The sequence below is a fragment of the Halichoerus grypus genome, chromosome 5, assembly GCF_964656455.1.
Source record: "Halichoerus grypus chromosome 5, mHalGry1.hap1.1, whole genome shotgun sequence".
In the NCBI taxonomy this organism is placed as follows: Eukaryota; Metazoa; Chordata; class Mammalia; order Carnivora; family Phocidae; genus Halichoerus; species Halichoerus grypus.
This window is the reverse complement of record NC_135716.1, coordinates 180,832,458-180,841,324: the sequence shown is the minus strand read 5'-3', so window position 1 is coordinate 180,841,324 and position 8,867 is coordinate 180,832,458. Positions and strand designations below refer to the sequence as shown.

Here is an 8,867-nt window from a genome sequence, read left to right as displayed (position 1 = left end):
GTTGCGGAGGAAAATTCCTTTGAGGAGCCAAGAGCCACAAGACACTCTATAATAAGTCCTGGGGGTGGAGGACACTCTATAATAAGTCCTGGGGGTGGAGGACCTACCAGGCAATCGCTCACTCATTCATTCAACAAACATTCGTGGAGCGCCGCCTGCTGTATGCTCTGAGCAGAAGAGCCCGGGCCGGGCGGGGGGGGGGGGGGGCTGGGAGTTCAGAGACCCCCGCCGCCCCTGTGGGTACCGAAAGGGAAACGCCTGGGGGCGGGGGCAGGGCGGAGAGTCCCTGCATCATCTTGCAGGCCTACGTCCTCCTCTCCTGCGCCTTCGAATTACGGAACTTTAAACTGCTGGGAATTTCAGATGAGGCAAGCAAGGCCTTGGTCCCAAAGTTATTGAAACAACCCCCACCCTCCCAAGAGATTTAAAAAAATTATTATTAGTAAGCCCCCCTCCCCCGCACGGCCGCGGCCCTCCGGGTGTTGCAACCCCGGCCTCTCGCCCAGCGTTGGCCGCCCGGCGTTTCCCAAAGACGCCTCCCGAGGGACCGCAGCTCCGGTGCCGCCCCGCGGGCCGCGGCGGCCTCGGGGTGGGGTGGCGGCGCGGGCGGCGGACGGGGCGGCCGCGGGAGCGCCCGGCACAGGGGGTGCCCCCGCCACCCCGAGCCCCGCGCCCGCCCCTGGGGCGCACAGCAGCCGGCGCGCGGGAGCCGGAGCCGGAGCCGGAGCCGGAGCCGCGGCCGAGGGGGCGGGGCGGGGCCGAGGGGGCGGGGCGGGCACGCCGGCCCCGCCCCCCGGCGCTTTCCTCTCGCCGCACTTTAAAGCCTTCGCCTGCTTTTTCTTCTTCGCACAGAAGTCGCGCTCGGGCTGCCCGCGCGCTCGCAGCAGGAACCAGGCTCCAGGCGCTGGCGCCGGGGCCGCGGGAGGAGGCGAGTTCGCTCCCTGCGGCGGGCGCGGCCCGGGCGCCCCGGCCTCCTCGGCCCCGGAGAGCGGCGGCGGCGGCGGCGGCGGCCTCCCTGGCGCGGTAGGCAGCGCCGGGCACGGGAGACCGGGCGGGTGGGGGTCCGGACGGGGATCGCGGCACTCGGGGACCGAGTGGTGGGCGCGGGGCCGGGCGCTGGGGGCCTGGTGGGTGAGGGTCCCGCTGGGGACCCGCTAGGGGGCCGCGGGGAACCCTTCTCTCGCCACAGGTCCTGGCCGAGGGGGCCAGGGCGCCGCCCAGAGCCGCTGCGGCTGCGGGCGCCTTGCGGGTCGCGGCGGCCCGGGGGTCCCACCTGCGGGGGCGAGACAAGGCGGGGGTCCCGGCGGCCGCGACCACTGTCGCGCCCGGGGTTGAGCCTCGGCGGCTGCAGAGCCGGGGAGGGGACCCCGGGCGCGCGGCGGCCCCCACCGACTTCCAGGTGCCCCGGCGCCCCCGGGCTCCGTTCCCGCGGCTGTCCCCGCGGCCGAGGCGGGGGCGCTGACCTGCCCCTCCCACACGGGGGCAGCGCGACCCTGCTCCGCGAAGTTAGTTTCGCTTTTCCCGCCAGTCGGGAGCCGGATCTGCAGTGTGGCCCTACTGGTCCCCTCGGGGCTCCCCTGCCCTGCTCGCCGCGCCTCCCTCGGGGAGCCCGCCGGGGCGACACCCCAGGCGGCGCCTCCCTCTCCGCCATCCCGGAGCCGCCGCAGCTTCTCCCGGCAACCAGGGGGGAGCCGAGTGTTGTGTCAGCAGATCGATTGGAACAGAAAAACCAGAGCAGCCTGGGTCGGTCGGTGGCCCCGCGGGAAGGGTCAGCCCGCGGCCAGGGTGTGTGGGGACTCGGTAATTGTCCTGTTCGAGTTCAAGGCAAGGGCTCCTGGAATGCTCGCTGGCCCCTGGCGCGCGGGCTTGCCCTGATGGGAGACTGCAAGTGAGTGTGTGAGTGAGTGTGCGGCTGTGTGTGAGGGGTCTGGCGACCGAGTGTCTGTGTGTCTCTGAGCCTGCCTGTGTGGGTGTGCCTGAGCGAGTCAGGGTGCTGTGTCTGTGTGTCTGTGTTTCTGTGTCTGTGTGTGTCTCTGAGTGTTTCTGTGTGTCTGGGCATCAGTGAGTGCGTGCCTGGGGTGAGTGTGTGTGTGAGTGTGTATGGGATGAGTGTGCATCTCTGCGAGTGTGTGTGTCTGAGTGTGTGCCTGGGGTGAGTGTGTGTGCGAGTGTGTATGGGGTGAGTGTGCATCTCTGCGAGTGTGTGTGTCTGAGTGTGTGCCTGGGGTGAGTGTGTATGGGGTGAGTGTGCATCTCTGCAAGTGTGTGTGTCTGAGTGTGTGCCTGGGGTGTGTGTGTGAGTGTGTATGGGGTGAGTGTGCATCTTTGCGAGTGTGTGTGTGTGCTTGGGGTGAGTGTGTGTGTATGGGGTGAGTGTGCATCTCTGCGAGTGTGTGTCTGAGTGTGTGCCTGGGGTGAGTGTGTATGGGGTGAGTGTGCATCTCTGCGAGTGTGTGTGTCTGAGTGTGTGCCTGGGGTGAGTGTGTGTGTGTATGGGGTGTATGTGCATCTCTGCGAGTGTGTATGTCTGAGTGTGTGCCTGGGGTGAGTGTGTGTGTGAGTGTGTATGGGGTGAGTGTGTGTGAGAGTGTGTATGGGGTGAGTGTGCATCTCTGCAAGTGTGTGTGTCTGAGTGTGTGCCTGGGGTGAGTGTGTGTGTGAGTGTGTATGGGGTGAGTGTGCATCTTTGCGAGTGTGTGTGTGTGCTTGGGGTGAGTGTGTGTGTGAGTGTGTATGGGGTGAGTGTGCATCTCTGCGAGTGTGTGTCTGAGTGTGTGCCTGGGGTGAGTGTGTATGGGGTGAGTGTGCATCTCTGCGAGTGTGTGTGTCTGAGTGTGTGCCTGGGGTGAGTGTGTGTGAGTGTGTATGGGGTGAGTGTGCATCTCTGCGAGTGTGTGTCTGAGTGTGTGCCTGGGGTGAGTGTGTGTGTGTGTATGGGGTGTATGTGCATCTCTGCGAGAGTGTGTGCCTGGGGTGAGTGTGTGTGTGAGTGTGTATGGGGTGTGTGCATCTCTGCGAGTGTGTGTCTGAGTGTGTGCCTGGGGTGAGTGTGTGTGTGTATGGGGTGAGCATGCATCTCTGCGAGTGTGTGTGTCTGAGTGTGTGCCTGGGGTGAGTGTGTGTGTGTATGGGGTGTATGTGCATCTCTGCGAGTGTGTATGTCTGAGTGTGTGCCTGGGGTGAGTGTGTGTGTGAGTGTGTATGGGGTGAGTGTGTGTGAGAGTGTGTATGGGGTGAGTGTGCATCTCTGCAAGTGTGTGTGTCTGAGTGTGTGCCTGGGGTGAGTGTGTGTGTGAGTGTGTATGGGGTGAGTGTGCATCTTTGCGAGTGTGTGTGTGTGCTTGGGGTGAGTGTGTGTGTGAGTGTGTATGGGGTGAGTGTGCATCTCTGCGAGTGTGTGTCTGAGTGTGTGCCTGGGGTGAGTGTGTATGGGGTGAGTGTGCATCTCTGCGAGTGTGTGTGTCTGAGTGTGTGCCTGGGGTGAGTGTGTGTGAGTGTGTATGGGGTGAGTGTGCATCTCTGCGAGTGTGTGTGTCTGAGTGTGTGCCTGGGGTGAGTGTGTGTGTGTGTATGGGGTGTATGTGCATCTCTGCGAGAGTGTGTGCCTGGGGTGAGTGTGTGTGTGAGTGTGTATGGGGTGTGTGCATCTCTGCGAGTGTGTGTCTGAGTGTGTGCCTGGGGTGAGTGTGTGTGTGTATGGGGTGAGCATGCATCTCTGCGAGTGTGTGTGTCTGAGTGTGTGCCTGGGGTGAGTGTGTGTGTGTGTGTATGGGGTGAGTGTGCATCTCTGCGAGTGTGTGTGTCTGAATGTGTGCCTGGGGTGAGTGTGTGTGTGCACCATCTAAGGTCACCTGGCCGTGGGGCTGCTGGTGACCGAGAGCTGCTTACCTTGACTTTCCTTGCTTGGTTCTTTCTCCGAAGTGGGCCGCTCAGACCGGTCGCCCTGCCGGTGCTCGCTGAGAACACAGGCTTCTTCTCCTTCCCTCTCCTCTTCTCTGAAAATGAACCGGGCAGATTGGGGGTGAGTTGGCAGGGGCTACTTCCTGAGTGAGTAATATTTAATTAAACACTCCAGCCAGTAGCATCAGAAACTGGTCATGAGCTGAGTTTTAACAGGTGGTGATGGTAAAAAACGCCATCCCTGGTGACTGCAGATCGGTGTCCTTGGCAGAATTCTCTGCTGGGGCAGGACGGCACGGGAGGGGGCCCCGAACTTCATCCCTGGTTGCTGGGTGTGAGGACAGCAAGCATCCCTTCTCGGCCCTGTTCCTTTCTGATACTCCCCCTCTGGGTGGTGGAAAGTGCTAGATTAAGCACGGGGGGCATAGACAGGGTTCCCTCTGCTGAGGCATCACGGAGCTGAGGGAAGCCCCGTCTTACTTACAGGGCATCTATGTAGGCCAAGCTTTCCCTTCCCAGCAGAGGCCCGGAGAGGGCGGCTGACTTGCACACACTGCGGAGCCAGGCCTGTGGACGGTCTCCAGAGCCCTGGCTGTTGCCCCAGGTTAGTGCCTCTGGTGCTGAGGTCATGGGCCAGGCACCTCACGTCCCCCCAGCTCTAAGGTGATGGACTGGATTAGATCATTTTAAGCACTTCTTGTTCTCTTACTGCTTTTCCTTCTGCAGAGAGTGCTTTACCCAGGAGAGAGAGTTTGCCAGTGGGGAGATGTGGAATGGCCCAGTGCAATAACTTTATAAATCCTTTTCTTTCCCAGCCTGGCTACCACCAGGGAAGCAGAATCAACCACAGTGGTTCTGACAGTCACGAACCAAGCAGGGGCAGACCTAGCTTCAGGGAGGTCGGGGCTATGGGAGATGGTGGGTTCTGGGGGTTGCGCGGCTCTTAGGGAGGAGTGGTCCCACCGGGGTCCCTGGGTGATGTCACTGTGTTGCTGGGTGAGACTGCATTCCTTGCGCTGCTCCAGCAAGGTTGAAACCACCCTCCAGTGGGCTCCTGGGGCTGCCTCCTGAAACACTCTGGGCCCCTGGGCAATCAGCGTAGAGGTTTCATTTCTCCTCTGGAGCCTGGGAACAGGACGGGGGGTGGGGGGGGGTGAGCTGGTGGAGGTGAGTGCTGCCCCTGCTCACTGGGGACAATGGAGACTATGCTCCCCTGGCTGTGCCTGGTCCCCTTCTTGGGGTGAGCAGAGACTTGCCCACTGATGCGTTTTCACATTTAGCAAAACCTCCGATTCTATAGTGTTGAGAGTTTTGTCCAGGAATTTCACACCCATTCTTTGCAAGAAATAGCTTATGGCTCATGGGCATAATCCATTTATGTTTTGGTGCCTGAGGAGTTTGAGAACAAGGATCTTTATCAGACAAAAGCACAGGGCAGGTGTAGATGGGCCTCTGTCCGCCTCGGGATGCGTAAGCCTGTCCCTCCCCGACAAGCCTGACTGATGAAATCCACACTTTTATTTTGGACTTCCCACCTAGCACTTTCCCTTTTCCCAGGGAGCTGATAGAGTGAGTCCCTCCTAATCTAAGAGTCAAAGTCCAGCTCATAGTCAGGTGCCAGGAGTGTCCTGCTCTGTGCTTCCCAGGCGTGACGTTGTTGGATGATGGTGGTGGTGGTGGTGGTGGTGGTGATAGTAGGAAATGTTTTTATAGCCTGTGCTAGTGCCAGGCTCTGATCTGAGTCCTTGAGACATTAACCCTTGTACTTTTCCTAAGAACCCGGGGCAGCGAGCAGGTTCTCCTTCCATCCACCTCCTCCTGGGGCTGGAACGGCCAGCTACACGACTTGGCCAAAGTCTTGCTGCTGCCGCCGGGGGGCGGAGCAGAACTCTGACCCTGATTTTGGTGCTTAAGCTCTCTTAATTAGTACAGTGTGCCCCCCTCTATCCCCTTGACCTTTTCTTCAAGAAGCACGTGCTAATTTTTTTAATGAAAAATGTCTATTATTACGGAAAATTGCACATATATAGCAGGGCTGGGAGAAGGGTATAGGGTTCCCTCACCGGCTTCAAGTGTCCACACATATACACACCCTCGCACTCACACACCGCTGTATACACACACGCACGTGTCCACACGCACGTGCACACACTCATGCTGGACTCTCCTGAACCAAATCTCAGACGTGGTATCAGATCATCTGTAAGTACTCGCTAAGCGTTTAAGCGAAATCTCAAGCCTCAGAGAGGTGGACTGACGCCATGGGGGGCAGGTTGGGTGCCTGGCTGGACTTGAGGGTCCTTCCTGGCTGTGGCAAGGGGAGGATGGCTCACTGGGAGATCTGTCTTGCTGCCGCCGCCACCATGCCCCCCAGAGTCTTCGGGAAGCTTCTTGCTTGTTTTGTGTTTTAAAGTCCTGTTCATTGCTCAACATTACAAATAAATGAGTCCGCTGGTCATGAGACAGACCACATCAAGAACAGACCTAGGCTCCCTGCGGGCCTCCCTTGGAGATGGGGAGGAGGACCTGAAAGGCACAGCCCTGCTTTGCCCCTCATCGAGGCTGGGCCTTGGGTGGGCATGGGCATTCGAGATAGGGCCTGGGCGGCAGGGGATGTGGAAGTGGTTTGTAAACAAGCTTAAACCCAAGCTTAATCGTCTTGAAGTCCCCACGGTGCGGGTAACGGATGGAGGAAAGTGTGGGCGCCTGCCACCCTCGGGAGGCGGTGGGTGATTTGGGCCCAAGACTCAGGGCATGTGGGATGTAAATGCCACGGCAGGGTTGGGGGTGGGGGGATCCAGGATCTACCTGGTGACAAGTCTTGACAGTTGCCCCAGCTGTGAAGAGCTCTTGCCAGACAGGCTGCTTGTGGCCACACAGCTCCTGGCTCTGCTTTCAGGCCTGCGATGATTAAAAATGTTTCTTTGTGTCCTGCTGCATCTGTTTACCACTGGTTGGGATGGAGGCTGGCGGCGTTTTCAAGGTGGAATCCACAGGTTGGGTAACTATTTGGACATGGGGTGTGAAGAACTGCAAATGTCTGGGAGCCTCCTGGCCAGTTTGGGGGTCTGAGCGGATGGTGACCCTAGAGAGAGGGCTGGGGGCCAGGGGCATGGAGGTGCCTTGAGCCTCTCCCAGGTAGAAATGGTCTATGGATGTGTCCAGATGGCAGCTAGGCCAGGGGCTCTAGAGAGAAGCTTGGGCTGGAGACAGAAACTTTGGAACCTTCTTTCCAAGGGGGTCAGCAGAAGAGCATCTGGCATGAGATGAGGCGTGCCCGGGAATAGAACCCTTGTTCTGACATTTTCATCTAGAACCGGGGGAGAGACCCTTGTACCTGAGGCCCTAGTGCTCCTGCGTGTTCCGCCTCTGACAGCGAGGGTATGTGGGGGCTCCCCACAGTGGTGCCGGGCTGCCCAAGAGCCACGTGGGAAGGCCTCTCTTGGGTTCGGGATTTCATACTTATCTCTCGTTTTACCGTAAAATGCCCATGACATCACACTCCCCATCGTAGCCACTGCTGAGTGCGCTGCGGGGTGAAGCACATTCCCGCGGGTGTGCGGCCGCCACCACGTCTGTCTCCCGGGCTCTCTCCAGCCTGCAAAACTCGAATTCTGTCCCCATTAGATGCTGACTCCCCATTCTCCTCCTCCAGCGCCTGGCACCCTCCATTCCGCTTCTGTCTCTATGGGGTTGACTCCTCTAGGTCCTTCAGATGCACGGGATCCTACGCATTGTCCTTCTGTGACTGGCTTATCTCACCCTGCGTGATGTCCTCAGGTCCGTCCATGTCGTAGCCTGTGTCGGAACGTCCTTCCTTTTCAAAGCTGAATACTACTCCATTGTATGGAGCTACCACATTTTGCTTATCCGTTCATGTGTGGGTGAACACTTAGTCTCTTTTTATTGCACTCCCTGAGGGCACAGGCTCCTGGGAGGGGCCTCGCCGAGGGCCTTTGGGGTGCTGGGGGGGAGAGTGCGGGTAAAGGGGGCGCTGATGCTGGGCTGCTTGGGGCCCTGCCCCTCCCTGATGCGACTGGCCCAGCCCCACAGGCTGCTGTCCCCTCCCGCTGGTCAGGCATAAGGCGAGGCTGCCTGTGGGAGCTCACAGGGCCCAGGGAGCCTAGGTCGTGGGGTGGACCCCTTGGTCACTGAGCCCCCAGAGCTGCCCTCAGGGCAAGAGGATCAGCTCCTCCAGCGTCCTGCCTCCCACTCGCAGGTCAATACAACTGGTCTCCACTTCCTCACTTGCCTGGCACTTCTAGATCTTTCCAGGAGCTCCTGGATGTCACTGGCCCAACTGCAGATACTCACTGACCCTGCTGCTTTGGTGCCATCACCCCTCCCCCCTGCTTAGAGAATTCTCTGCACCAGCCGCCCGGAGTCCTTCCCTCCCAGCACCCCCCTCTCTCCCCTGCTCCCCACTTCCCCACCTCCCACCCCCATCCCCGTCCTTACAGCTCTCCCACCCACCCATCTCCTGATGTCCCTCATAGCCTCCGTCCCCTGCATCTGTGTCTCGCTGACCCCCAACTCTGCCCTCCCACCCCCACTAAACTTTTAAAACCTGAGTTCCACATGTCTCCCTGGCTCACGTGGTGTTCCTGCGGCGGGCAGCCGGGCCTCCACCTTCCACCCAGAAACCCAGACACGCACTCCCCCGCTCGCAGCACCACGGGCAGGCTGGCCGGCGTCCTACTGGACTGTGGGCTGGGGGGTGGGCAGGGCCAGGCCACGTGGGTCTCGCTCATCCCTCTGTCCCCGGTGCTCAGCACACACAGTAGGCTCCTACTGGATACCTGTTGGACGGATGGGTGCGGGCAGGGCTGGTAGTGCTCTGAGCAGGGGGCTTGGAGAGACGTGAATCCGGGCTCAGGGGCGGTCGCCCAGACCCAGGCTTTCCCTCAGAGCCTCTGCTGCCCTGACGGCGCAGTGTGGCAGCCACTTTGTGGGGTGGCCGTGAGGTC

The 8,867-nt window shown here is 60.1% G+C and overlaps 1 protein-coding gene across 5 annotated transcripts in view; it reads left to right on the top strand.

Annotated features, from left to right (window-relative positions):
• The first annotated feature begins 802 nt into the window (after positions 1 to 802).
• Positions 803 to 8,867, top strand: part of SPSB1 (splA/ryanodine receptor domain and SOCS box containing 1) — a 72,319-nt gene continuing 64,254 nt past the window's right edge. For 2 of the 5 annotated variants that reach the window (XM_036090497.2, XM_036090496.2), the window contains exon 1: positions 803 to 994. The gene's annotated coding sequence lies outside the window, so the exon portion shown is untranslated. Of the gene's footprint in view, positions 1,024 to 4,435; positions 4,505 to 8,867 lie in introns of those variants that run through there. The other 3 variants (XM_078073828.1, XM_078073829.1, XM_036090498.2) reach the window with 3 other exon arrangements.